We start from the raw sequence: 22618 nt of genomic DNA on the forward strand, positions 1-22618 counted from the left end.
GCGAGGCAGAGTTCGTCGTCTTCCGGGGCCGAGGCCGAGTCCGAGCCCTGGGGTCGGGCGAGGCGGAGTTCGTCGTCTTCCGGGGCCGAGGCCGAGTCCGAGCCCTAGGGTCGGGCGAGGCGGAGTTCGTCATCTTCCGGGGCCGAGGCCGAGTCCGAGCCCTGGGGTCGAGCGAGGCGGAGCTTCCTATGGCGCCCGAAGCCGGACTTGGCTGCTGTCAGCTTCTCTCTGTCGAGTGGCACAACAGTCGGAGCGGCGCAGGCGGCGCTGTCTTCTTGTCAGGCCGGTCAGTGGAGCGGCGAAGTGACTGCGGTCACTTTGGCTCTGTCGACTGAAGGGCGCGCATCAGGATAAGGTGTCAGACCATCCTTGCATTAAATGCTCCTGCGATACGGTCGGTCGGTGTGGCGATCCGGCCAAGGTTGCTTCTCGGCGAAGACTGGGCCTCGGGCGAGCCGAAGGTGTGTCCATTGCTTGAGGGGGCCCTCGGGCGAGACGTGAATCCTCCGGGGTCGGCTGCCCTTGCCCGAGGCTGGGCTCGGGCGAGGCGAGGTCGTGTCCCTTGAGTGGACCGATCCTTGACTTAGTCGCACCCATCAGGCCTTTGCAGCTTTGTGCTGATGGGGGTTACCAGCTGAGATTAGGAGTCTTGGGGTACCCCTAATTATGGTCCCCGACAGTAGCCCCCGAGCCTCGAAGGGAGTGTTAATACTCGCTTGGAGGCTTTTGTCGCACTTTTTTGCAAGGGGACCGGCCTTTCTCGGTTGCGTTTCGTTCCGGTGGGTGCGCGCGAGCGCACCCGCCGGGTGTAGCCCCCGAGGCCTCGGAGGAGTGGTTTGACTCCTTCGAGGTCTTAATGTGTTTCGTGATGCTTCGGCTGGTCTGGTTATTCCCTCATGCGAACTGGTCGTAGCCCGGGTGCACAGTCGAGTCCCAAGTTCTCGGGCTGGTATGTTGACGTTGTCAACGGTTTGGCTGGAGCCGGGTTTGCGAGAGCAGCCCCCGAGCCTCCGCACAGAGCGAGAGGACGGTCAAGGACAGACTCGACTTTTTTACATACGCCCCTGCGTCGCCTTTCCGCAAGGAGGAGGGGGGAAAAGCGCCATGTTGCCCTCGGAGGGCGCCGAACATGGTGTCTCCAGTGAGTTGCTAACAAGTAATCCGAGTGGACGCCCGTGCCCCATTCGTTAGGGGTCGGCTAGTGGCCCGGAGGCGCGCTCCAAAAGTACCTACGGGTGATTTGCCGGACCCGATCCCCTTTTGACGGGGTCCGAGGGCTCGATGCCTCCCTCTGGTGGGATTCCGTTACAAAATCGTTCTCGTTGGTCTCGAAAATGTCCTAGGGTACCTCGGGAGCGTAGCCTGAGCCTTGGTTATGTATCGAATCCCTCGCTCTGCGTCTGAGGCGGCTGTCAAACCCTTCGGGGGCCAGCCTACGAACCCCTGATCGGTAGTGGGCGCGGAGCCCGAGTGGCCTGAGGCAGCCGTTGAACCCTTCCGAGGGGGCGACCTTCGAACCTCTAACCAGTAGTGGGCGCGGAGCCCGAGCGCTCTGAGGCGGCTATTGAACCCTTCTGAGGGGCCAGCCTTCGAACCTCTGATCAGTAGGGGGCTCGGGGCCCGCTTCCTTCGCGGAGAAGGATCCCTTTCGGGGTGTCCCCTTTCCTGGTCCCTATTGTAAGAGAGAGAAAGAGGAAGAGGAAAAGGATACGAAATCGAACGACGTGGCACACCTTTTTTGACGCGTCATTATGGCGGAAGCAAAGCGTCGCCTGCTTCTCCTGCCAAAGGCACCGCCTGTCCTGCCGCAGGGTTAATGCAACGGGATGAGTGGTTCACGGGGCAGCCGTTGCGCGTGCGCGAGCCGTTCGAGGAATGGGCGTCTTGCTTTGAGTTTTGAATCTCGCGGCGGGTTCGGGTGAAGTGTTGAACGGGTCTTGCCTGGGCCTTCATATATTCGAGAGAGGGACCGGTGGCGGTTTTCTACTCTGCTGCTCGCCTCCCACTTAGGTTTTCGCAACCCGAGGGAATAGCCAGAGAAAGGAAACCGTGCACCTCGTCCTCTCCGCCGCCACCTCTTCTGCTTGGTGATGGCTGACCGGGTGACCATTGTTTCGCCGCGCGACCCGTGGCCTTTCTCCACCGTCACGGCGGATGACCTGGAGGCCCTTGTTGCTGAGGGTTTGCTTCACCCTCTCTCCGGTGACTCGCAGCCGGAGTGGATGGCCCCTCCGAGCGGAGCCGCCCCGTCCCCGCCGCCGGGGTATGTCGTGAGCTTCGTCTCCTTTCACGAGCGGGGGTTCAGAGTGCCGGCAAGCCGTTTTATGCGGGCGATTTTGCATGTCTACGGGGTGGAGCTGCACAACCTCAGTCCCAACTCCATCTCGCAAGCCGCCATCTTCACGGCGGTTTGTGAAGGATACTTGGGGATTGACCCTCACTGGGACCTGTGGACCCATCTCTTCTCCGCGGAGCTTTTTGCCTCGTGAAAGTCACCTAGAGGGGGGGTGAATAGGGCGAAACTGAAATTCTCAAAAATAATCACAACTACAAGCCGGGTTAGCGTTAGAAATATAATCGAGTCCGCGAGAGAGGGTGCAAAACAAATCACAAGCAAATAAGGAGTGAGACACGTGGATTTGTTTTACCGAGGTTCGGTTCTCGCAAACCTACTCCCCGTTGAGGTGGTCACAAAGACCGGGTCTCTTTCAACCCTTTCCCTCTCTCAAACGGTCCCTCGGACCGAGTGAGCTTTTCTTCTCAATCACTTGGAACACAAAGTTCCTACAAGGACCACCACAAGACTGGTGTCTCTTGCCTCAATTACAAGTGAGTTTGATCGCAAGAAAGAATCAAGAAAGAAGAAAGCAATCCAAGCGCAAGAGCTCGAAAGAACACAAGCAAATCTCTCTCACTAGTAACTAAAACTTTGTGTGGAATTTGGGAGAGGATTTGATCTCTTGAGTGTGTCTAGAATTTAATGCCTAGCGCTTGTAAGTGGTTGGAAGTGTGAAAACTTGGATGCAATGAATGGTGGGTGGTTGGGGGTATTTATAGCCCCAACCACCAAACTAGCCGTTTGGTGGGGCTGACTGTCGTATGGTGCACCGGACAGTCCGGTGCACACCGGACATGTCCGGTGTGCCAGCCACGTCACCAAAGCCATTGGGTTCCGACCGTTGGAGCTCTGTCTTCTGGGCCTGCTTGGATGTCCGGTGGCGCACCGGACAGGTACTGTAGAGTGTCCGGTGCGCCAGTATGGGCGTGCCTGACTTCTGCGCGCGCTGGCGCGCATTGAATGCGCTGCAGGTAGCCGTTGGCGCCGAAGTATCCGTTGCTTCGATGGCACACCGGACAGTCCGGTGTACACCGGACATGTCCGGTGAATTATAGCGGACTAGCCGTTGTGAATTCCCGAAGCTGGCGAGTTCCTGAGGCGCCGTTCCTTGGAGCACTGGACAGTCCGGTGAATTATAGCGGAGCGCCTCTGGATTTTCCCGAAGGTGACGAGTTTGGCTGGGAGTCCTCTGGTGCACCGGACACTGTCCGGTGCGCCAGACCAGAGGTGCCTTCGGTTGATCCTTTGCTCTTTTGTTGAACCCAATACTTTGTCTTTTTATTGGCTAAGTGTGAACCTTTAGCACCTGTATAACTTATACACTAGAGCAAACTAGTTAGTCCAATTATTTGTGTTGGGCAATTCAACCACCAAAATAATTTAGGAACTAGGTGTAAGCCTAATTCCCTTTCAATCTCCCCCTTTTTGGTGATTGATGCCAACACAAACCAAAGCAAATATGGAAGTACATAATTGAACTAGCTTGCATAATGTAAGTGCAAGGGTTGCTTGGAATTGAGCCAATATAACTACTCATAAGATATGCATGGATTGTTTCTTTGTTTTTAACATTTTAGACCACGCTTGCACCACATGTTTTGTTTTTGCAAATTCTTTTGTAAATCCTTTTCAAAGTTCTTTTGCAAATAGTCAAAGGTAAATGAATAAGATTTTGCAAAGCATTTTCAAGATTTGAAATTTTCTCCCCCTGTTTCAAATGATTTTCCTTTGTCTAAACAAAACTCCCCCTAGATAAGATTCTCCTCTTAGTGTTCAAGAGGGTTTTGATGTATCAATTTTGAAATACTACTTTTCTCCCCCTTTTGAACACAATAAGATACCAATTTGAAATTTATCAATTGAGAATCATACTAATTGAAAAACTCTTTTTAAAAATGGGTGGTGGTGCGGTCCTTTTGCTTTGGGCTAATACTTTCTCCCCCTTTGGCATGAATCGCCAAAAACGGAGTCATTAGAGCCCTTTGAAGAGTTCTCTCCCCTTTGGTCATAAATAAATGAGTGAAGATTATACCAAAGATGGAGTCCTTTTGCTTTGGACTCTCCCCCAAAAGATGGAGAGGTGCGTGGAGCGACGGCGAAGGATGAGTTACGGAGTGGAAGCCTTTGTCTTCGCCGAAGACTCCAATTCCCTTTTAATACACATATGACTTGGTTTGAAATAGACTTGAAAACACATTAGTCATAGCATATGAAAGAGATATGATCAAAGGTATATAAATGAGCTATGTGTGCAAATCAACAAAAGAAGTTCCTAGAATCAAGAATATTTAGCTCATGCCTAAGTTTGTTAAAAGTTTGTTCATCAAGAGGCTTGGTAAAGATATCGGCTAATTGATCTTTAGTATTAATGTATGAAATCTCGATATCTCCCTTTTGTTGGTGATCCCTAAGAAAATGATATTGAATGGCTATGTGTTTAGTGCGGCTATGCTCGACGGGATTATCTGCCATCTTGATTGCACTCTCATTATTACATAGAACATGAACTTTGGTTAATTTGTAACCATAGTCCCTAAGGGTTTGCCTCATCCAAAGTAGTTGCGCGCAACAATGTCCCACGGCAATGTACTCGGCTTCGGCGGTAGAAAGAGCAACGGAATTTTGCTTCTTTGAAGCCCAAGACACCAAGGATCTTCCCAAGAACTGGCAAGTCCCCGATGTGCTCTTTCTATTAATTTTACACCCCGCCCAATCGGCATCCGAATAACCAATCAAATCAAAAGCGGATCCCCTAGGATACCAAAGCCCAAACTTAGGAGTATGAACTAAATATCTCAAGATTCGTTTTACGGCCGTAAGGTGAGCTTCCTTAGGGTCGGCTTGGAATCTTGCACACATGCATACGGAAAGCATAATATCCGGTCGAGATGCACATAAATATAGCAAAGAACCTATCATCGACCGGTATACCTTTTGATCGACGGATTTTCCTCCCTCGTCGAGGTCGAGATGCCCATTGGTTCCCATGGGTGTCTTGATGGGTTTGGCATCCTTCATTCCAAATTTGCTTAGAATATCTTGAGTATACTTTGTTTGGCTTAGGAAGGTGCCCTCTTGGAGTTGCTTTACTTGAAATCCTAAGAAATACTTCAACTCCCCCATCATAGACATCTCGAATTTTTGTGTCATGATCCTACTAAATTCTTCACATGTAGACTCGTTAGTAGACCCAAATATAATATCATCAACATAAATTTGGCATACGAACAAGTCATTTTCAAGAGTTTTAGTAAATAAAGTAGGATCGACCTTTTCGACTTTGAATCCATTAGTGATAAGAAAATCCCTAAGGCATTCATACCATGCTCTTGGGGCTTGCTTGAGCCCATAAAGCGCCTTAGAAAGCTTATAAACATGGTTAGGATACTCACTGTCTTCAAAGCCGGGAGGTTGCTCAACATAGACCTCTTCCTTGATTGGTCCATTGAGGAAGGCACTTTTCACGTCCATTTGGTAAAGCTTAAAGCCATGGTAAGTAGCATAGGCCAATAATATACGAATTGACTCAAGCCTAGCTACGGGTGCATAGGTTTCACCGAAATCCAAACCTTCGACTTGGGAGTATCCCTTGGCCACGAGTCGAGCTTTGTTCCTTGTCACCACACCATGCTTGTCTTGCTTGTTGCAGAAGACCCACTTGGTTCCTACAACATTTTGATTAGGACGTGGAACTAAATGCCATACCTCATTCCTCGTGAAGTTGTTGAGCTCCTCTTGCATTGCCACTACCCAATCCGAATCTTGAAGTGCTTCCTCTACCCTGTGTGGCTCAATAAAGGAAACAAAAGAGTAATGCCCACAAAAATGTGCAACACGAGATCTAGTAGTTACCCCCTTATGAATGTCGCCGAGGATGGTGTCGACGGGGTGATCTCGTTGGATTGCTTGGTGGACTCTTGGGTGTGGTGGTCTTTGTTCTTCATCCTCCTTGTCTTGATCATTTGCATCTCCCCCTTGATTATTGCCATCATCTTGAGGTGGCTCATTTGCTTGATCTTCTACTTCATCAACTTGACCTTCATCCTCATTTTGAGTCGGTGGAGATGCTTGCGTGGAGGAGGATGGTTGATCTTGTGCATTTGGAGGCTCTTCGGATTCCTTAGGACACACATCCCCAATGGACATGTTCCTTAGCGCGATGCACGAAGCCTTTTCATCACCTATATCATCAAGATCAATTTGCTCTACTTGAGAGCCATTAGTTTCATCAAACACAACGTCACAAGAAACTTCAACTAGTCCCGAGGACTTGTTAAAGACTCTATATGCCCTTGTGTTTGAATCATATCCTAGTAAGAAGCCTTCTACAGTCTTAGGAGCAAATTTAGATTTTCTTCCTCTTTTAACAAGTATAAAGCATTTGCTACCAAAGACTCTAAAATATGAAATTTTGGGCTTTTTACCGGTTAGGAGTTCATACGATGTCTTCTTGAGGATTCGGTGAAGATATAACCGGTTGATGGCGTAGCAAGCGGTGTTGACCGCCTCGGCCCAAAACCGATCCAGAGTCTTGTACTCATCAAGCATGGTTCTTGCCATGTCCAATAGAGTTCTATTCTTCCTTTCCACTACACCATTTTGTTGTGGCGTGTAGGGAGAGGAGAACTCATGGATGATGCCCTCCTCCTCAAGGAAGCCTTCAATTTGAGAGTTCTTGAACTCCGTCCCGTTGTCGCTTCTAATTTTCTTGATCCTTAAGCTGAACTCATTTTGAGCCCGTCTCAAGAATCCTTTTAAGGTCTCTTGGGTTTGAGATTTTTCCTGCAAAAAGAATACCCAAGTGAAGCGAGAGTAATCATCCACTATTACAAGACAATACTTACTCCCGCCGATGCTTATGTAAGCAATCGGGCCGAATAGATCCATGTGGAGTAGCTCAAGCCGCCTGTCGGTCGTGATGATGTTCTTGTGTGGATGATGGGCACCAACTTGCTTTCCTGCTTGGCATGCTCTACAAACCCTGTCTTTCTCAAAATGAACATTGGTTAGTCCTAAAATGTGCTCTCCCTTTAGAAGCTTATGAAGATTCTTCATCCCAACATGGGCTAGTCGGCGGTGCCAGAGCCAACCCATGTTAGTCTTAGCAATTAAGCAAGTGTCGAGTTCAGCTCTATCAAAATCTACCAAGTATAGCTGACCCTCCAACACTCCCTTAAATGCTATTGAATCATCACTTCTTCTAAAGACAGTGACACCTATATCAGTGAATAGACAGTTGTAACCCATTTTGCATAATTGAGACACAGAAAGCAAATTGTAATCTAATGAATCTACAAGAAAAACATTGGAAATAGAATGGTCAGGAGATATAGCAATTTTACCCAATCCTTTGACCAAACCTTGGTTTCCATCCCCGAATGTGATCGCTCGTTGGGGATCTTGGTTTTTCTCGTAGGAGGAGAACATTTTCTTCTCCCCAGTCATGTGGTTTGTGCACCCGCTATCGATGATCCAACTTGAGCCACCGGATGCATAAACCTACAAAACAAATTTAGTTCTTGACTTTAGGTACCCAAACGGTTTTGGGTCCTTTGGCATTAGAAACAAGAACTTTGGGTACCCAAACACAAGTCTTGGAGCCCTTGTGTTTGCCCCCAACAAAGTTGGCAACTACCTTGCCGGATTTGTTAGTAAGCACATATGATGCATCAAAAGTTTTGAATGAAATGTCATGATCATTTGATGCACCAGGAGTTTTTTTCTTAGGCAACTTAGCACGGGTTGGTTGCCTAGAACTAGATGTCTCACCCTTATACATAAAAGCATAATTAGGGCCAGAGTGAGACTTCCTAGAATGAATTCTCCTAATTTTTCTCTCGGGATAACCGGCAGGGTACAAAATGTAACCCTCGTTATCCTGAGGCATGGGAGCCTTGCCCTTAACAAAATTAGACAATCTTTTAGGAGGGGCATTAAGTTTGACATTGTCTCCCCTTTGGAAACCAATGCCATCCTTGATGCCAGGGCGTCTCCCATTATAGAGCATACTTCTAGCAAATTTAAACTTTTCATTTTCTAAGTTATGCTCGCAATTTTAGCATCTAATTTTGCTATATGATCATTTTGTTGTTTAATTAAGACCATGTGATCATGAATATCATTAATATCAACATCTCTACATCTAGTGCAAATGGAAACATGCTCAACGGTAGATGTAGGGGGTTTGCAAGATTTTAATTCTACAACCTTAGCATGTAGTATGTCATTCTCATTTCTAAGGTTAGAAATAGTAACATTGCAAACATCAAAATCTTTAGCCTTAGCAATTAATTTTTCATTTTCAATCCTAAGGCTAGCAAGAGAATCATTCAATTCCTTAATCTTAGCATGCAAATCATTATCATTTTTAAGATTGGGAATTGAAACATCACAAACATGTGAATCAACCTTAGCAGTTAATCTAGCATTTTCATTTCTAAGGTTGTTAATAGTTTCATGGCAAGTGCTTAGCTCACTAGATAGTTTTTCACATTTTTCTACTTCAAGAGCATAAGCATTTTTAACCTTAACATGCTTCTTATTTTCTTTAGTTAGGAAGTCCTCTTGGGAATCCAAAAGGTCATCCTTCTCATGAATGGCAGTAATTAATTCATTTAACTTTTCCTTTTGTTCCATGTTAAGATTGGCAAAAAGGGTGCGTAGGTTATCTTCCTCATCACTAGCATTTTCATCACTAGAGGACTCATATCTAGTGGAGGATTTAGATTTAACCTTCTTCTTTTTGCCGTCCTTTGCCATGAGGCACTTGTGGCCGACGTTGGGGAAGAGAAGGCCCTTGGTGGCGGCGATGTTGGCGGCGTCCTCATCGTCGGAGGAGTCGCTAGAGCTTTCGTCGGAGTCCCACTCCCGACAAACATGGGCATCGCCGCCCTTCTTCTTGTAGTACCTCTTCTTCTCCTTTCTTCTCCCCTTCTTGTCTTCACCCCTGTCATTGTCACTAGAAATAGGACATTTAGCTATAAAGTGACCGGGCTTACCACACTTGTAGCAAACCTTCTTGGAGCGGGGCTTGTAATCTTTCCCCCTCCTTTGCTTGAGGATTTGGCGAAAGCTTTTGATAACAAGCGACATTTCCTCGTTGTCGAGCTTGGAGGCATCGATTGGTTGTCTACTTGGTGTAGACTCCTCCTTTTTTTTCTCCGTCGCCTTGAATGCAACCGGTTGAGCTTCGGATGTGGAGGGACCGTCAAGTTCGTTGATCTTTCGTGAGCCCTTGATCATAAATTCAAAGCTCACAAAATTCCCGATTACTTCCTCGGGAGTCATTAGTGTATATCTTGGGTTGCCACGAATTAATTGAACTTGAGTAGGGTTAAGGAAAATAAGAGATCTTAGAATAACCTTAACCACCTCGTGGTCATCCCACTTTTTGCTCCCGAGGTTGCGCACTTGGTTCACCAAGGTTTTGAGCCGGTTGTACATGTCTTGTGGCTCCTCCCCTTGGCGAAGACGGAAGCGACCGAGCTCCCCCTCGATCGTTTCCCGCTTGGTGATCTTGGTGAGTTCATCACCCTCGTGCGCCGTCTTGAGCACGTCCCAAACTTCCTTGGCGCTTTTTAGTCCTTGCACTTTGTTGTACTCCTCCCTACTTAGAGAGGCGAGGAGGATTGTTGTGGCTTGGGAGTTGAAGTGCTCGATTTGGGCCACCTCGTCCTCATCATAATCCTCATCCCCTACGGATGGTACCTGTGCTCCAAACTCAACAACATTCCATATACTTTTGTGGAGTGAGGTTAGATAAAATTTCATTAAATCACTCCACCTAGCATAATCTTCACCGTCAAAGGTTGGCGGTTTGCCTAATGGAATAGAAAGTAATGGAGTATGTCTAGAAGTACGAGGATAATGTAAGGGAATCTTACTAAACTTCTTACGCTCATGGCGCTTCGAAGTTATGGAGGGCGCGTCGGAGCCGAAAGTAGAAGGTGATGAAGTGTCGGTCTCGTAGTAGACCACTTTCCTCATCTTCTTTATTTTGTCGCCACTCCGATGCGACTTGTGAGAAGAAGTCTTCTTTTCCTTCTTCTTCTCCTTCCTTTTCTCCTTGTTGCGAGACTCTTCCGATGAAGCCTTCCCGTGGCTTGTAGCGGGCTTGTCGCCGGTCTCCATCTCCCTCTTGGCGAGTTCTCCCGACATCACTTCGAGCGGTTAAGCTCTAATGAAGCACCGGGCTCTGATACCAATTGAAAGTCGCCTAGAGGGGGGGTGAATAGGGCGAAACTGAAATTCTCAAAAATAATCACAACTACAAGCCGGATTAGCGTTAGAAATATAATCGAGTCCGCGAGAGAGGGTGCAAAACAAATCACAAGCAAATAAGGAGTGAGACACGTGGATTTGTTTTACCGAGGTTCGGTTCTCGCAAACCTACTCCCCGTTGAGGTGGTCACAAAGACCGGGTCTCTTTCAACCCTTTCCCTCTCTCAAACGGTCCCTCGGACCGAGTGAGCTTTTCTTCTCAATCACTTGGAACACAAAGTTCCTACAAGGACCACCACAAGACTGGTGTCTCTTGCCTCAATTACAAGTGAGTTTGATCGCAATAAAGAATCAAGAAAGAAGAAAGCAATCCAAGTGCAAGAGCTCGAAAGAACACAAGCAAATCTCTCTCACTAGTAACTAAAACTTTGTGTGGAATTTGGGAGAGGATTTGATCTCTTGAGTGTGTCTAGAATTCAATGCCTAGCTCTTGTAAGTGGTTGAAAGTGTAAAAACTTGGATGCAATGAATGGTGGGTGGTTGGGGGTATTTATAGCCCCAACCACCAAACTAGCCGTTTGGTGGGGCTGACTGTCGTATGGTGCACCGGACAGTCTGGTGCACACCGGACATGTCCGGTGTGCCAGCCACGTCACCAAAGCCGTTGGGTTCCGACCGTTGGAGCTCTGTCTTCTGGGCCCGCCTGGATGTCCGGTGGCGCACCGGACTGAAAGGGAATTAGGCTTACACCTAGTTCCTAAATTATTTTGGTGGTTGAATTGCCCAACACAAATTGATGAACTAACTAGTTTGCTCTAGATTATACGTTCTACAGGTGCCAAAGGTTCATCTACAACTATACTAATTCGACTGTCCGGAATACCGTAGATTATTCCGGACAGGAGAAGCTTTTTGGAAAAACAGGCCAAGCGCGGACCGTCCGGGCCCCTGCGGCGGACCGTCCGTGACAGAAGAATGACCCTCGGACAGAACCAATGCAAAAACACAAGTTTCCACTACAGACTGTCCGGAGGAAAAGCGAAGACCGTCCGAGCCCTCGCGCGGACCGTCCGGCCTCAGGCGCGGACCGTCCGGTCGGTAAGAAACCGAAAAACCCGAAGGTGACGGGTTCGGAGAAATGAATTATAGGGGGCCTCGCGGACCGTCCGGGGTGCACGACCGGACCGTCCGCGACTGGCTCTGTCTGACATCTGACGACGCATTAAATGCAATATAGCCGTTGATATAGCCGTTACTGCTGACCGTTGCATTTTCAGCCGTTGATCTACAGGGGCGGACCGTCCGCACCAGGAGGGCGGACCGTCCGCGCTCAGCAGAATGGCCCAACGGCTAGGAAGTGGTTGGTGGCTATAAATACAACCCCAACCACCTCCATTCACTTCATCCAAGCAATTCCAACCTTCAACATTCAATACAAGAGCTAGCAATCCATTCCAAGACACATTCAAAGCCTCCATCTCTCCAAGTTTCACAATTGAGAAAAGAGATCATTAGTGACTTGAGAGAGAAAGTGATCCGTGTGTTATTTGTCGCTCTTGTCGCTTGGCCTTTTTAATCGTGCTTTCTTGATTCTTTCATTGCGATCAAACTCACTTGTAATTGAGGCAAGAGACACCAATCTTGTGGTGATCCTTGTAGGGACTTTGTGTTCCAAGTGATTAAGAAGAGAAAGCTCACTCGGTCCGAGGGACCGTTTTGAGAGAGGGAAGGGTTGAAAGAGACCCGACCTTTGTGGCCTCCTCAACGGGGAGTAGGTTTGCATGAACCAAACCTCGGTAAAACAAATCCGCGTATCACACTTCTTATTTGCTTGCGATTTGTTTTCGACCCTCTCTCGCGGACTCAATTATATTTCTAAACGCTAACCCGGCTTGTAGTTGTGATTGTTTTTGAGAATTTCAGTTTCGCCCTATTCACCCCCCCCTCTATGCGACTATCAATTGGTATCAGAGGTCGGTGCTTCATTAGAGCCTAACCGCTCGAAGTGATGTCGGGAGATCACGCCAAGAAGGAGATGGAGACCGGCGAAAAGCCCACTACAAGCCACGGGAGCACTTCATCGGAAGAGTCCCGCACCAAGAGGAAGGAGAAGAAGAAGATCACCTCTAGCAAAGGGAAGGAGAAGAAATCTTCTTCTCACCACAAAGAGAAGAAGGAAAAATCTTCTTCCCACAAGCCGCATCGGAGTGGGGACAAGAAGAAAAGGATGAGGAAGGTGGTCTACTACGAGACCGATTCTTCATCGGCATCCACCTCCGGCTCCGACGCGGCATCCGTCACTTCTAAGCGCCAAGAGCGCAAGAAGTATAGTAAGATACCCCTACACTACCCTCGCATTTCCAAACATACACCTTTACTTTCCGTCCCATTAGGCAAACCACCAACTTTTGATGGTGAAGATTACGCTAGGTGGAGCGATTTAATGCGATTTCATCTAACCTCGCTCCACAAAAGTATATGGGATGTTGTTGAGTTTGGTGCACAGGTACCATCCGTAGGGGATAAAGACTATGATGAGGATGAGGTGGCCCAAATCGAGCACTTCAACTCTCAAGCAACAACAATACTCCTCGCCTCACTAAGTAGAGAGGAGTATAACAAAGTACAAGGGTTGAAGAGTGCCAAGGAGGTTTGGGATGTGCTCAAAACCGCGCACGAGGGAGACGAGCTCACCAAGATCACCAAGCGGGAAACGATCGAGGGGGAGCTTGGTCGGTTCCGGCTTCGCAAAGGGGAGGAGCCACAACACATGTACAGCCGGCTCAAGACCTTGGTGAACCAAGTGCGCAACATCGGGAGCGTAAAGTGGGATGACCATGAAGTGGTTAAGGTTATTCTAAGATCTCTTATTTTCCTTAACCCTACTCAAGTTCAATTAATTCATGGTAATCCTAGATATACTAAAATGACCCCCGAGGAAGTAATCGGGCATTTTGTAAGTTTTGAGTGCATGATCGAAGGCTCGAGGAAGATCAACGAGCTTGATGATCCATCTACATCCGAAGCTCAACCCGTCGCATTCAAGGCGACGGAAGAAAAGAAGGAGGAGTCTACCCCAAGTCGACAACCAATAGACGCCTCCAAGCTTGACAATGAGGAAATGGCGCTCGTCATCAAGAGCTTCCGCCAAATCCTCAAGCAAAGGAGAGGGAAAGACTACAAGTCCCGCTCCAAGAAAGTTTGCTACAAGTGTGGTAAGCCCGGTCACTTTATTGCAAAATGTCCATTATCAAGTGACAGTGACAGGGATAACGACAAGAAGGGCAAGAGGAGAGAAAAGAAGAGGTACTACAAAAAGAAGGGCGGCGATGCCCATGTTTGTCGGGAGTGGGACTCCGACGAAAGCTCAAGCGACTCCTCCGACGACGAGGACGCCGCCAACATCGCCGTCACTAAGGGACTCCTCTTCCCCAACGTCGGCCACAAGTGCCTCATGGCAAAGGACGGCAAAAAGAAGGTTAAATCTAAATCCTCCACTAAATATGAATCCTCTAGTGATGACAATGCTAGTGATGAGGAAGATAATTTGCGTTCCCTTTTTGCCAACCTTAACATAGCTCAAAAGGAAAAATTAAATGAATTGGTTAGTGCTATTCATGAAAAGGATGACCTTTTGGATTCCCAAGAGGACCTCCTTATTAAGGAAAACAAGAAACATGTTAAGGTTAAAAATGCTTATGCTCTAGAAATTGAGAAATGTGAAAAATTATCTAGTGAGCTAAGCACTTGCCGTGAGATGATTGACAACCTTAGGAATGAAAATACTAGTTTAAAAGCTAAGGTTGATTCACATGTTTGCAATGTTTCAACTTCAAATCCTAGAGATGATGATGTTGATTTACTTGCTAGGATTGATGAGTTGAATGCTTCCCTAGCTAGCCTTAAAATTGAAAATGAAAAATTGCTTGCTAAGGCTAAAGATCTTGATGTTTGCAATGCTACTATTTCCGACCTTAGAACTAAGAATGACATGTTACAAGCTAAGGTTGTAGAATTAAAATCTTGCAAACCCTCTACATCTATCGTTGAGCATGTATCTATTTGCACTAGATGTAGAGATGTTAACATTGATGCTATTCATGATCATATGGCTTTAATTAAACAACAAAATGATCATATAGCAAAATTAGATGCTAAAATTGCCGAGCATAACTTAGAAAATGAAAAATTTAAATTTGCTAGAAGTATGCTCTATAATGGGAGACGCCCGGGCATCAAGGATGGCATTGGCTTCCAAAGGGGAGACAATGTCAAACTTAGTGCCCCTCCTAAAAGATTGTCTAACTTTGTTAAGGGCAAGGCTCCCATGCCTCAGGATAACGAGGGTTACATTTTATACCCTGCCGGTTATCCCGAGAGCAAAATTAGGAGAATTCATTTTAGGAAGTCTCACTCTGGCCCTAATCATGCTTTCATGTATAAGGGTGAGACATCTAGCTCTAGGCAACCAACCCGTGCTAAGTTGCCTAGAAAGAAAACTCCTAGTGCATCAAATGATCATAACATTTCTTTTAAAACTTTTGATGCATCTTATGTTTTGACTAACAAATCCGGCAAGGTAGTTGCCAAATATGTTGGGGGCAAGCACAAGGGATCAAAGACTTGTGTTTGGGTACCCAAAGTTCTTGTGTCTAATGCTAAAGGACGCAAAACTATTTGGGTACCTAAAGTCAAGAACTAAACTTGTTTTGTAGGTTTATGCATCCGGGGGCTCAAGTTGGATACTCGACAGCGGGTGCACAAACCACATGACAGGGGAGAAAAGGATGCTCTCCTCATATGAGAAAAACCAAGATCCCCAAAGAGCGATCACATTTGGGGATGGAAATCAAGGTTTGGTCAAAGGTTTGGGTAAAATTGCTATTTCACCTGACCATTCCATTTCAAATGTTTCTCTTGTTGATTCATTAGATTACAATCTGCTTTCTGTATCTCAATTATGTCAAATGGGCTACAACTGTCTTTTCACTGATATAGGTGTCACTGTCTTTAGAAGAAGTGATGACTCAATAGCATTTAAGGGAGTGTTAGAGGGTCAGCTATACTTGGTAGATTTTGATAGAGCTGAACTCGACACTTGCTTAATTGCTAAGACTAACGTGGGTTGGCTCTGGCACCGCCGACTAGCCCATGTTGGGATGAAGAATCTTCATAAGCTTCTAAAGGGAGAGCACATTTTAGGACTAACCAATGTTCATTTTGAGAAAGACAGGGTTTGTAGCGCATGCCAAGCAGGAAAGCAAGTTGGTACTCATCATCCACACAAGAACATCATGACGACCGACAGACCACTAGAGCTCCTACACATGGACCTATTCGACCCGATTGCTTTCATAAGCATCGGCGGGAGTAAGTACTGTCTAGTTATTGTGGATGATTATTCTCGCTTCACTTGGGTGTTCTTTTTACAGGAAAAATCTCAAACCCAAGAAACCTTAAAGGGATTCCTGAGACGGGCTCAAAACGAGTTCGGCTTAAGGATCAAGAAAATTAGAAGCGACAACGGGACGGAGTTCAAGAACTCTCAAATCGAAGGCTTCCTTGAGGAGGAGGGCATCAAGCATGAGTTCTCTTCTCCCTACACGCCACAACAAAATGGTGTAGTGGAGAGGAAGAATCGAACTCTATTGGACATGGCAAGGACCATGCTTGATGAGTACAAGACTTCGGATCGGTTTTGGGCCGAGGCGGTCAACACCGCCTGCTACGCCATCAACCGGTTATATCTTCACCGAATCCTCAAGAAGACATCGTATGAACTCCTAACCGGTAAAAAGCCCAACATTTCATATTTTAGAGTCTTTGGTAGCAAATGCTTTATTCTTGTTAAAAGAGGTAGAAAATCTAAATTTGCTCCTAAGACTGTAGAAGGTTTTTTACTTGGTTATGACTCAAACACAAGGGCATATAGGGTCTTTAACAAGTCCACTGGACTAGTTGAAGTCTCATGTGACGTTGTGTTTGATGAGACTAACGGCTCTCAAGTAGAGCAAGTTGATCTTGATGAGATAGGTGAAGAAGAGGCTCCATGCATCGCGCTAAGGAACATGTCCATTGGGGATGTGTGTCCTAAGGAATCCAAAAAGCCTCCAAATGCACAAGATCAACCATCCTCCTCCATACAAGCATCTCCACCGACTCAAAATGAGGATGAGGCTCAAGTTGATGAAGAAGAAGATCAATCAAATGAGCCACCTCAAGATGATGGCATAGATCAAGAGGGAGATGCAAATGATCAAGAAAAGGAGGATGAGCAAGAACCAAGGCCGCCACACCCAAGAGTCCACCAAGCAATCCAACGAGATCACCCCGTCGACACCATCCTCGGCGACATTCATAAGGGGGTAACCACTAGATCTCGTGTTGCACATTTTTGTGAACATTACTCGTTTGTTTCCTCTATTGAGCCACACAGGGTAGAGGAAGCACTCCAAGATTCGGATTGGGTGGTGGCGATGCAAGAGGAGCTCAACAATTTCACTAGAAATGAGGTATGGCATTTAGTTCCACGTCCTAACCAAAATGTTGTAGGAACCAAATGGGTCTTCCGCAACAAGCAAGATGAGCATGGTGTGGTGACAAGGAACAAAGCTCGACTTGTGGCCAAAGGATACTCCCAAGTCGAAGGTTTGGATTTCGGTGAAACCTATGCACCCGTAGCTAGGCTTGAGTCAATTCGTATATTATTGGCCTATGCTACTTACCATGGCTTTAAGCTTTATCAAATGGACGTGAAAAGTGCCTTCCTCAATGGACCAATCAAGGAAGAAGTCTATGTTGAGCAACCTCCCGGCTTTGAAGACAGTGAGTATCCTAACCATGTCTATAAGCTCTCTAAGGCGCTTTATGGGCTCAAGCAAGCCCCAAGAGCATGGTATGAATGCCTTAGAGATTTCCTTATTGCAAATGGATTCAAAGTTGGAAAGGCCGATCCTACGCTCTTTACCAAAACACTTGAAAATGATTTGTTTGTATGCCAAATTTATGTTGATGATATTATATTTGGGTCTACTAACGAATCTACTTGTGAAGAGTTTAGTAGGATCATGACACAGAAATTCGAGATGTCAATGATGGGAGAGTTGAAGTACTTCTTAGGATTTCAAGTGAAGCAACTCCAAGAGGGCACCTTCATTAGCCAAACCAAGTACACTCAAGACATTCTTGCTAAGTTTGGGATGAAGGATGCCAAACCCATCAAGACACCCATGGGAACTAATGGGCATCTCGACCTCGACACGGGAGGTAAGTCCGTAGATCAAAAGGTATATCGGTCGATGATAGGTTCTTTACTCTATTTATGTGCATCTCGACCGGATATTATGCTTTCCGTATGCATGTGTGCAAGATTCCAAGCCGACCCTAAGGAAGCTCACCTTACGACCGTAAAACGAATCTTGAGATATTTGGCTTATACTCCTAAGTTTGGGCTTTGATATCCTAGGGGATCCACATTTGATTTGATTGGATATTCGGATGCCGATTGGGCGGGGTGCAAAAACAATAGGAAGAGCACATCGGGGACTTGCCAGTTCTTGGGAAGATCCTTGGTGTCTTGGGCTTCAAAGAAGCAAAATTCGGTTGCTCTTTCCACCGCCGAAGCTGAGTACATTGCCGCAGGCCATTGTTGCACGCAATTGCTTTGGATGAGGCAAACCCTGCGGGACTACGGTTACAAATTAACCAAAGTCCCTTTGCTATGTGATAATGAGAGTGCAATCAAAATGGCCGACAATCCCGTCGAGCATAGCCGCACTAAGCACATAGCCATTCGGTATCATTTTCTTAGGGATCACCAACAAAAGGGAGATATCGAGATTTCTTACATTAATACTAAAGATCAATTAGCCGATATCTTTACCAAGCCTCTTGATGAACAATCTTTTAACAAACTTAGGCATGAGCTCAATATTCTTGATTCGCGCAATTTCTTTTGTTAGATTGCACACATAGCTCATTCATATACCTTTGATCATGTCTCTTTCATATGCTATGACTAATGTGTTTTCAAGTCCACTTCAAACCAAGTCATAGGTATATTGAAAGGGAATTGGAGTCTTCGGCGAAGACAAAGGCTTCCACTCCGTAACTCATCCCTCGCCGACGCTCCAAAGTCTCTCTCCATTCTTGGGAGAGAAAGCATGAGCACCAAGAAAAGGACTTTGTCTTTTGGGAGAAAGTAAGAGCCCAAGGCAAAAGGACCGGACTTCGTCTTTGGTATAATCTTAACTCACTCATTTATGACCAAAGAGGAAGACAACACTTCGAGGGCTCTAATGATTCCGTTTTTGGCGATTCATGCCAAAGGGGGAGAAAATATGAGCCCAAAGCAAAAGGACCGCACCACCACCAATTTCAAAAACTTAGTGTTGAATATTATCAATTGGTTTTCCTATTATGTTCAAAAGGGGGAGAAAGTAGTATTTCAAAATGATATGTCAAAACCCTCTTGAACACTAAGAGGAGGATTTCATTTAGGGGGAGTTTTGTTTAATCAAAGGAGAAGCATTTGAAACAGGGGGAGAAAATTTCAAATCTTGAAAATGCTTTGCAAAATCTTATTCATTTACCTTTGACTATTTGCAAAAGAACTTAGAAAAGATTTACAAAAGATTTTGCAAAAACAAAACATGTGGTGCAAGCGTGGTCCAAAATGTTATATAAGAAAGAAACAATTCATGCATATTTTGTAAGTATTTATATTGACTCAATTCCAAGCAACCTTTGCACTTACATTATGCAAACTAGTTCAATTATGCACTTTTATATTTGCTTTGGTTTGTGTTGGCATCAATCACCAAAAAGGGGGAGATTGAAAGGGAATTAGGCTTACACCTAGTTCCTAAATTATTTTGGTGGTTGAATTGCTCAACACAAATTGATGAACTAACTAGTTTGCTCTAGATTATACGTTCTACAGGTGCCAAAGGTTCATCTACAACTATACTAATTCGACTGTCCGGAATACCGTAGATTATTCCGGACAGGAGAAGCTTTTTGGAAAAACAGGCCAAGCGCGGACCGTCCGGGCCCCTGCGGCGGACCGTCCGTGACAGAAGAATGACCCTCGGACAGAACCAATGCAAAAACACAAGTTTCCACTACAGACTGTCCGGAGGAAAAGCGAAGACCGTCCGAGCCCTCGCGCGGACCGTCCGGCCTCAGGCGCGGACCGTCCGGTCGGTAAGAAACCGAAAAACCCGAAGGTGACGGGTTCGGAGAAATGAATTATAGGGGGCCTCGCGGACCGTCCGGGGTGCACAACCGGACCGTCCGCGACTGGCTCTGTCTGACATCTGACGACGCATTAAATGCAATATAGCCGTTGATATAGCCGTTACTGCTGACCGTTGCATTTTCAGCCGTTGATCTACAGGGGCGGACCGTCCGCACCAGGAGGGCGGACCGTCCGCGCTCAGCAGAATGGCCCAACGGCTAGGAAGTGGTTGGTGGCTATAAATACAACCCCAACCACCTCCATTCACTTCATCCAAGCAATTCCAACCTTCAACATTCAATACAAGAGCTAGCAATCCATTCCAAGACACATTTAAAGCCTCCATCTCTCCAAGTTTCACAATTGAGAAAAGAGATCATTAGTGACTTGAGAGAGAAAGTGATCCGTGTGTTATTTGTCGCTCTTGTCGCTTGGCCTTTTTAATCGTGCTTTCTTGATTCTTTCATTGCGATCAAACTCACTTGTAATTGAGGCAAGAGACACCAATCTTGTGGTGATCCTTGTAGGGACTTTGTGTTCCAAGTGATTAAGAAGAGAAAGCTCACTCGGTCCGAGGGACCGTTTTGAGAGAGGGAAGGGTTGAAAGAGACCCGGCCTTTGTGGCCTCCTCAACGAGGAGTAGGTTTGCATGAACCGAACCTCGGTAAAACAAATCCACGTATCACACTTCTTATTTGCTTGCGATTTGTTTTCGACCCTCTCTCGCGGACTCAATTATATTTCTAAACGCTAACCCGGCTTGTAGTTGTGATTGTTTTTGAGAATTTCAGTTTCGCCCTATTCACCCCCCCTCTAGGCGACTATCACGGACAGGTACAGTAGAGTGTCCGGTGCGCCAGTATGGGCGTGCCTGACTTCTGCGCGCGCTGGCGCGCATTCAATGCGCTGCAGGTAGCCGTTGGCGCCAAAGTATCCGTTGCTTCGATGGCACACCGGACAGTCCGGTGTACACCGGACATGTCCGGTGAATTATAGCGGACTAGCCGTTGTGAATTCCCGAAGCTGGCGAGTTCCTGAGGCGCCGTTCCTTGGAGCACCGGACACTGTCCGGTGTACACCGGACAGTCCGGTGAATTATAGCGGAGCGCCTCTGGATTTTCCCGAAGGTGACGAGTTTGGCTGGGAGTCCTCTGGTGCACCGGACACTGTCCGGTTGCACACCGGACAGTCCGGTGCGCCAGACCAGAGGTGCCTTCGGTTGATCCTTTGCTCTTTTGTTGAACCCAATACTTTGTCTTTTTATTGGCTAAGTGTGAACCTTTGGCACCTGTATAACTTATACACTAGAGCAAACTAGTTAGTCCAATTATTTGTGTTGGGCAATTCAACCACCAAAATTATTTAGGAACTAGGTGTAAGCCTAATTCCCTTTCACCTCGCCGACGGGGGAGAGAAGGGTCCGCATGGCAGTGCGGACTGGTGGCTGCATCCTCCAGCTGAGGCAAGCGCGGGCGCCGCAGTACATCCCCGCCATCCTCGCGTCTTCGAACAAAGGGTGGCAGCGCCGGTGGTTCTATCTCCGAAATGACGACGGGAGGCTCCCGTCGTTTTCTCAGCGAGTGGTGACTGCCGCCGCCGATAACTGGCGCTACGGGACCCCGCGTGACAGACAGAAGAATCTCCATCCCCTTCTGAAGGCCCTGGAGGAGCTGCGGAAAGGAGGGCTCACCGCTGCGGGGGTGGTTGCCGCCATTCATCGCCGGAGGGTGCTTCCCTTGACGGAGTGGCGGCTGCCACTTTGGGAGATGACGCGGGGGGCCGACTTGGAGGGTTTGCGGATGTCCTCGGAGCCCCTTCCCGTCGACGACCTCCACAGGCGGGTAGCCGGCACGTTGGGGAAGCCGGACGCCGGCGCCCTCTCCCAGCCCTTGATGCGTCCCGACCGCGGGTGTGTGTCCCTGGTGAGTGTCCGCTCCTTCTTTCTTCTTGCGTCGGATAGCCCTTGGTTCTCACAGCCGAGACTTTTCGTCTGTCTCCAGGAGGTAGGGCATCACAAGCCTTCCCTGCCACCGGTCCCGGAGGACGCGGTGGACCGAGCTGCGCGGAGGGTTGCTGCAGAGAAGAGGAAGGAGAAGAAGGACGCGAAGAAGGCTCGGGCCCGCGAGCGGGCGCGGGCTCGGGACGCCTTGGAAAGGCTCCGTCGTCGGCAGGAGAGGGATGGGCTCCCGAGGGAGCCGTCGCCGGAGACGCCTGATGACGACGACGACGATGAAGACGACGATATGGCTGCCCGCCGTGGCCTCAGCCCGGATCTGAGGCTGGGCCAGGGGTTGTCAAGCCAGCCCTCGAGCGGGCTGGTGCCGTCGGTATCCGGGGCCGGGACGTCGGGGTCCCGGTCCGAAGAGCGGGGGCAGACCGAGGGGGTACTTGGCCCCTCGGCTGAGGTAGTTGAGGTGACCCTGGGGAGTCAGGCCGAGCTGCCTGTTCCCCGAGAACCGTCGCCCGTGCCGACTGCGCAGGAGGGCGATCCTCGGGTCGTCGTGGCTGCTTCTGGGCAGTCCGTCCCTCGGGTGCCTCGGGCGCCCAAGGCGAGGACGGTACCGAAGCCGGCAGCGGGGCAGGCCTCGGTGGTACCCTCGGGGATCGAGGTTTGAGAGACCTCCCCACAGGCACGATTGATCATGGCTCGAAGTGGGTAAGTATCTTAGGATGTCTTCGTCCTGGCTCCTCCTTCGTACGTCCCGATCCTGATTTTCCTTTTCTCCTTAGCAAGCGGAGGCACGGTTCGACCGATCTGGCTCCCCGGAAGGTCCTCAAGACGGCGTCGGCTTCTGCAGCTAGTGCCGCGCCGGGCCTCGCCG

Source organism: Zea mays, chromosome 10 (assembly GCF_902167145.1).
Source record: "Zea mays cultivar B73 chromosome 10, Zm-B73-REFERENCE-NAM-5.0, whole genome shotgun sequence".
Taxonomy (NCBI): Eukaryota; Viridiplantae; Streptophyta; class Magnoliopsida; order Poales; family Poaceae; genus Zea; species Zea mays.